The sequence below is a fragment of the Macrobrachium nipponense genome, chromosome 37 (assembly GCF_015104395.2).
Source record: "Macrobrachium nipponense isolate FS-2020 chromosome 37, ASM1510439v2, whole genome shotgun sequence".
NCBI classification, from domain to species: Eukaryota; Metazoa; Arthropoda; class Malacostraca; order Decapoda; family Palaemonidae; genus Macrobrachium; species Macrobrachium nipponense.
In genome coordinates, this window is record NC_061097.1 from 40,685,126 (window position 1) to 40,691,978 (window position 6,853).

Here is a 6,853-nt window from a genome sequence, read left to right on the forward strand (position 1 = left end):
CTATCAAAGCATAAGTTGTTTAACAAAAGAAACCCCATGAAAATTTATCAAAAGCCGATAAGAGCAACTTCGTTGCAAATATCTACTATCACAAGGGCAAAGCTAAATTTACAAGAGAGCAAAGAGTGTTTGTTTACTTTTCCTGTCATATCTGAACAACAAAACCAAATATACATCTAACATTAATATCCTTAGTATATGAAGTACGGCAACATACATAAAATCAAAGGTGAATTTTCATTACTTGTTAACCTGTGTATATTCAATATTGCCAATAAAAATACATTACTATGGAAATTGATAAATGTCAGTAACAGTACAAAAAAACAGTGATTTAGCTAAATAATTATTTTTATTACTGCAGTTCACTAGCAATTAAAACAACTGAAATATCAGTTACTAAAATTTGGTCAAATCAGTCTGAGTCACTGATACAGGTACGTCTGTCTTTAATGATTATCAGAAGCCCTAGCAATTCGTAAACCAAACAATTTTGGTATAAAGTTTTAGTGCAAGTTATACCAGTAAGAACCATATACTCCAAAGATCGGCGGGAAGACAGGTCATGATAAAATTAGATACTTTAGCATACATCATTACTGATACGCAGTGCATGACGTACATAGCCCAAAACAAAACTGCATTCTGTCTATATTTACCTACGTACATTGACAGTTTTAAATTCATTAACTTCGTCAATTTCCTGTCCACGGTTCACCAATTTTAAAGCATAAGCTGCTATCTCATATGGCCCCTTTTCACATTCAAATTTCTCAGCCATTTGCATTCATTCATCACATAAAATACTTTGGCAAAATATTTACTTACCAACTTTCTTTATACTGGAGGCACTGAATTCTATCAATCTCCACAAGAAAACTCCTAAGCACTCATCAAATAAGGGTCATTGTTTGCCTGGAAAGATTGAGAATTAATATGATTTACTGAAAGGAAGGTAACACGAACAGTATCCTTAAAACAGAATCTACGAAAATATAATTTCACCCTGACAAAAATTTGAAATATCTAAAGGAAAACAGGTCTTGCTATATTTGACTGAATTGTCACAGTGAACAAAGAAAACCCAACCACTTCGCAACATATATTTATTATAGTTATTGTTGAACTGAATATTTTGAACAAAGGCCAAGCACTAGGACCTATAAGGTCATTCAGCGCTTAAACAGAAATTGACAGTTGAAGGTTTTAAAACCTCGCAGTTGCACTATGAAACAGCTGTTAGGATAGGGTAGAAAGTAAGGTGGAAAGAAAGAATATGAAAAATGTACAGTAAAGGAACGAAAGTGGTTGCAGCTGGGGCCGAAGGCACGCTGCAAAGAACCTTAAGTAATGCCTACAGTGCACTGCGTGAGGTGCACTGACGGCACAACACCCCTACGGGGTATACCTATTTTAGGAAAAGCAACCTGGGCGGCCACGATCCTGTGAGGAAAATTAGAACTGGGAAAATCTTACTTGGAATGGCAGAAACCCATCCACAGCCAGCTAATAGAATAGAATTGTAAAGGTCACACTCAGCCACCCTCAAATGTGGGATGGGAACATAATCTAACCATAAAGTGACATGAACTGCTGCACTGCTACGTGGAATGGGTAGATCACAATGAGAATAGAGATTTATATACTCCTGTAACTTAATCCGACCACCAGCATTTTATCATAAAACTATTATAAGTTACTTCTAAAAGAATTTTCTATATTGCTGAGCACTGGTAAACCCGGCTTTTTTTATAAGACTATTACACAAAATATCAAAACAGGCAATAAGCTTGGCGGACATTCATTAATTACCTTAATTTATAACCATGACTACTCAGCCACAAAGAAAGCCATGCTTGACCCATGGTGAAGACAACCATGCATAGCCAATGCAACAAAGATTACCATGCATAGCCAACAACAACAGATGTAAACCTCCATGACCCACGGCAAAAATAGCACAGATATGCATAATCCACTGCAAAAAAGTGATAATCCACAGCAACAGAGATTATTATTTAAGAGAATGAAAACCTATTCATATGGAACCACCCCACAGGAGTCATTGAATCTAAATTCAAAGCTTCCAAAGAATATGAGAAGGCAACCAAGACAACGATACATAATCCACTGTAACAAGGACAAACATGCATTACCAGTAACACGTGTATATGCCACGGCAACCAGGAGACATGCACAACTCACGACACAAGAGTTGAACCTAGGTTAAATACATCGGGCCCTGATGCATAACTTATTTTAACAAGTGTTAGTGCAATTACTCAAAGCAACAAAGGCAACGCCAAATATAGGTCACCACAACTACAACCAAGACACCAAAGAGTTACTCTCAGGAAACTAAGACACCAAGACATTACCCATAAAAACAACTACACCAAACTCGCACTTAGAGAACAGAGACCAAAGCATTACTTATAACAAAGACAGCATAGTGTAAAGGCGGCAAATCCATGTGGTTATAGATAAGAGCATCTCTGTTTATGACAGACAGTAACATTGATACGTTTGCTGTCCACTTTTGATGCAAACTTGGTTTGTAATAAAGCTAATTCTATTTTAAGCCCATATCCATACATACTAAAGGAATAGTCTATGGAGCTATTAAACAAAGCTAACTACAAAATAATAAACTGCTTCTTGACCAATTTCAAACCTACTAAAGCCAACACTGCACATCAGCTATAATCAAGAGCCCTTGTCTTAGAATTGCTCTTAAGGGTACCCTTTGGAACCGTTACATTGGGACAGACTGAAACTAGGGTAAAACACCGCGCGGACTGACCAACTCACCGACTACCACGGCTAGGCCACCCTCCGAAAAGTACTTTTACCGCGTCCTGACACCAGAGATGGTCATCAGTCACGAGTTGTTGGTGAGAGAAGGAGCTAAAGACCTCTACTCTCCTTTCGAAGTAAGTATTTTCTCCAAAGTTAGAAATTAAGGCCACATTTTAAGATTTAAACAGAGGGTAATGAAAAGGGTGGCCAACGCAGTGCCCACACCACCAAAACGCTTTCGAAATTTTTACTTACAACTCTGAATATTTAGAAGATTGACACCATGTCGATGTTTGTAGAGTTGCTTCTGTCAATAAACTTACCATTTCCTGTGCTAAATCCGCACACCACTTGCACCCATAGACACTGGGGCACTTTCATCACAATCATACACCCGACCTCTAACCATACGTATCAAAGGGGACTACAGCATTATTTGTGGTGTTTTGCGTTCTTCAATTGTTTATCAGTGTTGTCAGTCGGTGTGTGTTCACCCTCCAAACTGGGTATGAGACTTACACAAAACCGGGGAAATAAGCAAAATTAGCGTATCTATTTGTAGTATATATACATATTAGAGCAATTTTATAATTATTGCATTACTATGACAACTAGAATTCATGGAAACAGTTTGCAAATGCATCCGCGTATGTGTGACGCTCCACTAGACTGGCAACGATGTCATTTTTCCTTGCTTTGCACCCATAATCAGTGTTGTCCTCTGCTGCTCGTAACGGTTTGCGGAGTGGGTACTTAGGAACCAGGAACAGCAACGTCGTTCAAGTACAATGTGGAGTGAATTAAGACCAAAATGTGTATAATTACAATCAAATAAGCACTGTGGAATTTCAGTTGTGATGGCAGTAAGGATAAACCCACCGATTACAAGGTAAAAATTAATTCAGTTCAAACCATGACCCAGGGAATAAAAAGTTTCATACTATCACTAATATAGGCAACAAAAAGTTTTATTGTGCTGATTACAACTGCAATCTTGAATAAGATCAATAAACGTTACACATATATATGCTAACATTGTTCAAATGAGTGCTGGGAAGGCTAGGAAAGATGGTGGATTGTCTGTGGTTAGACCGGCCAGCCTCACAATTGCCGCCATATTGGATTTCAAAACTGCCTTGAAAACATTTTACAAAGAGCGTCACATGCTTATTTTAGTTCGTCTGGGGCTTTGATATATCACATTATGTTGACGAAACTTCAATCTTTTGAATGGTATGCTTAAAGTTGTAATTGTATTTTTGTTTCACCAATTAAATATAGAGTGAATGTTAGCTGGTGAGCATTTACTTAAAATTTAAGCAGTAATTAAGCCATGCGTCACTGAACCCATTTAATTATAATAACCTGTTCGCTTTGTCTATAAAAGTGCAGTACATCAACTGACTCATCTATAAAGAGGTATAGGCAGTAAGCAAGGAGTCAATAGGTAAGGGGAGCAAGGACCCGCCAGCCCTATCCCTGTGGACTAGTATGCTTGCTTCCAAACAAGATATTCTCTAGTGTCATTTGATGATGTGGCTCTGTATTTTGAATGCATCACAAGTGGGTAAAATATAAGATTAAAGGAATCGCCACTTGTTTATGGACTATATGTTCAACATAGGAAATAAAGCTCAAAACCCCAATTAAGTTTATATAGTGATGACTCAGTGATCCACCCAAAATTATGTATTCGCAGTAATTTTTTCAGGAACCAGTCCCATTCAAGTTATTCTTCAAAAAAAAAAAAAAAAAAAAAAAAAAAAAAAAAAAAAAAAAAAAAAAAAAAAAAAAAAAAAAAAACCTGCACATTCACCTGCTATATTGGACTAAATACTATGTAATGTAAAAAGTTTCTTCAAGGAAAATTTATCAACCACCTACAAAATCATGTATCTCGGCCGATTTTAAATTTTCTGGACGCCCACAATATAACTACGGAAACGCACATTACATCCAGCACGAAAAAAAATTATTTACTCCTTATTCTAAAATTTAGAGCACTAAAACTCCACTTCTCTTTGGTCGATTCATCTGTCACCTAACTGCACATTTCTTTCGTGAAATCAACATTCACACTTAGGCTATAGGTCCTTGACACTTGTAAAGTTATTATTCATGTACTAAAAATTTCATTTGTAGTATGCATGCATGGCATGTTGATGATTCCGAAAATCAATAAATTTCCTTTTTCAATCCTCCAGAATAAACTTATTTTCGTAATGATGCCCATCATAAGCTCCGATTAACATGCAGTTTTAAAAGATAACATCACTCACCTTAAAGTTCAAAGAAACACCAGGTTCTTAATTCACTATTCAAGATTGTCATTATAGACTTTCACTTGGAAGTTTGAATTGAAAGGGAAAAATGTCCAGCTTCATCCCCTACGTCTGCTATGACCGCCATTATGAAAAAATAATTTTCCCAAGGAGTCCCCAAAGGTCTGTAGGTAAGGATCAGGAAGCGAAACTTTCACGACAATAGCGCCATCTATTGAGTTGAATCGATACAAAGCAAAGACTGCCATGGAGACTGGAACATTATACCTAAGTTAAAGGGTTTCGTTTAAAACACGATACTTATGCAAGTATGTAAAATTTTCTCTTAGGTAATATAACACTTGAGGGAAAGACCAGGTCCCAAAATGGCTCCAGATAATAAAATTATGTAAAAACTAGGATACAAAACATACACAAAGTATTCGATGGCATATTCTTTGAAAAAAGAAATCGACAACACAGCAGAACAAAAACTGGATCGCCTGGCTGAGCAAATGAGGGCACGTAGAAATTCCAAATATAAACACAGTCAGATGAGCGATTAAATTCATATACTGATTATTGAATAATCATATTTGTCCATTCTTGAGAGGAGTGAAGACCCTACGCCACTGTCAGTAAAAAGGGAATAAGTTTCAGGTGGATTTCGCAGTTCAAACTCACAAGACCTTTCCAACTTCAGCCTAACCCTCTAAAATTCACGAAAAATATACTGCTACGTATTACACTTCTTCTTCCAGAACTTCTAAAATTCAGCCAGAATTGACTTCAGTTACTGTTCTGCTTCCCTGGCCTTTAAAACCACACCCAAAAATTACTGGATCTCTAAAACTCAGCCAGGACTTACCTGTAGTGATTATATAATTTCTGAGCCCCTAAAACTCAGCCTAGACTTGAGTCTATAATCATCTCCACTGGTCTCTTAAAACTCAGACAAAATGTCTAAAAAGATATTTTGTCATTCATTGCTCTCTTAACCTCGGTCAGGACCTCCTTCTGTAATTTTAATGTTTGGATTTTTTGTCAGTATGATTGTATAATCTTAAAACTTACTATGAAGTCTTTTATGGGCTCAGAACTAAGACACTGTTTTTTTTTATATTACGTCCATAAATGTTTAGTCCAAAGATTTTGCAGTAACAAGAAATTTTTCTCGTGGCCATTATTAAACATTTCAGTATACGTGTACGGAAAGGATTTTTTTTTCTATCGTTAAAAAAGCATCCCTTTCTAGACTCACACTATCTCAGATTCTCGTAGTAATTCCTTGTTAGTAATAATGCAATATTTTCCTTAAGCAACACATGTCTGCTTCGACTAAGTCCAATGTATAAAGATTAAGAAACCAACTAGAAATTTCTCGTATCACCTACGAAACTGGTTACGAAAGATTTACTGCTATTCCTCCCTTCTTGCCACTTTGGACCCTATTCAAGGATTTATTCCTGTTTCTTTCATCCTCACAGGCTTTCCTTAATTGGAAAGATACCGCTCTCACTTTCATCCTTGCTAACCCTCTAAAAGGCAGCCAGCCACCTTTTACTTTTATCTTTACCGGTTCACAAAAAATTAGCAGCTGTTACATGACATAACGTGCGTATAAGAAATTGGCTGCATAGGCCAGATTTGTGTAAGACATGTATTTAAAACATTAACAAATTTACATTATTGACATTACCATGTAATATACAGTAGATTTTGTATGTAACCGGTGTATATAGTACATATACTAAAATATCCAGTGTATATATGTACATATAGTAAAATATCTA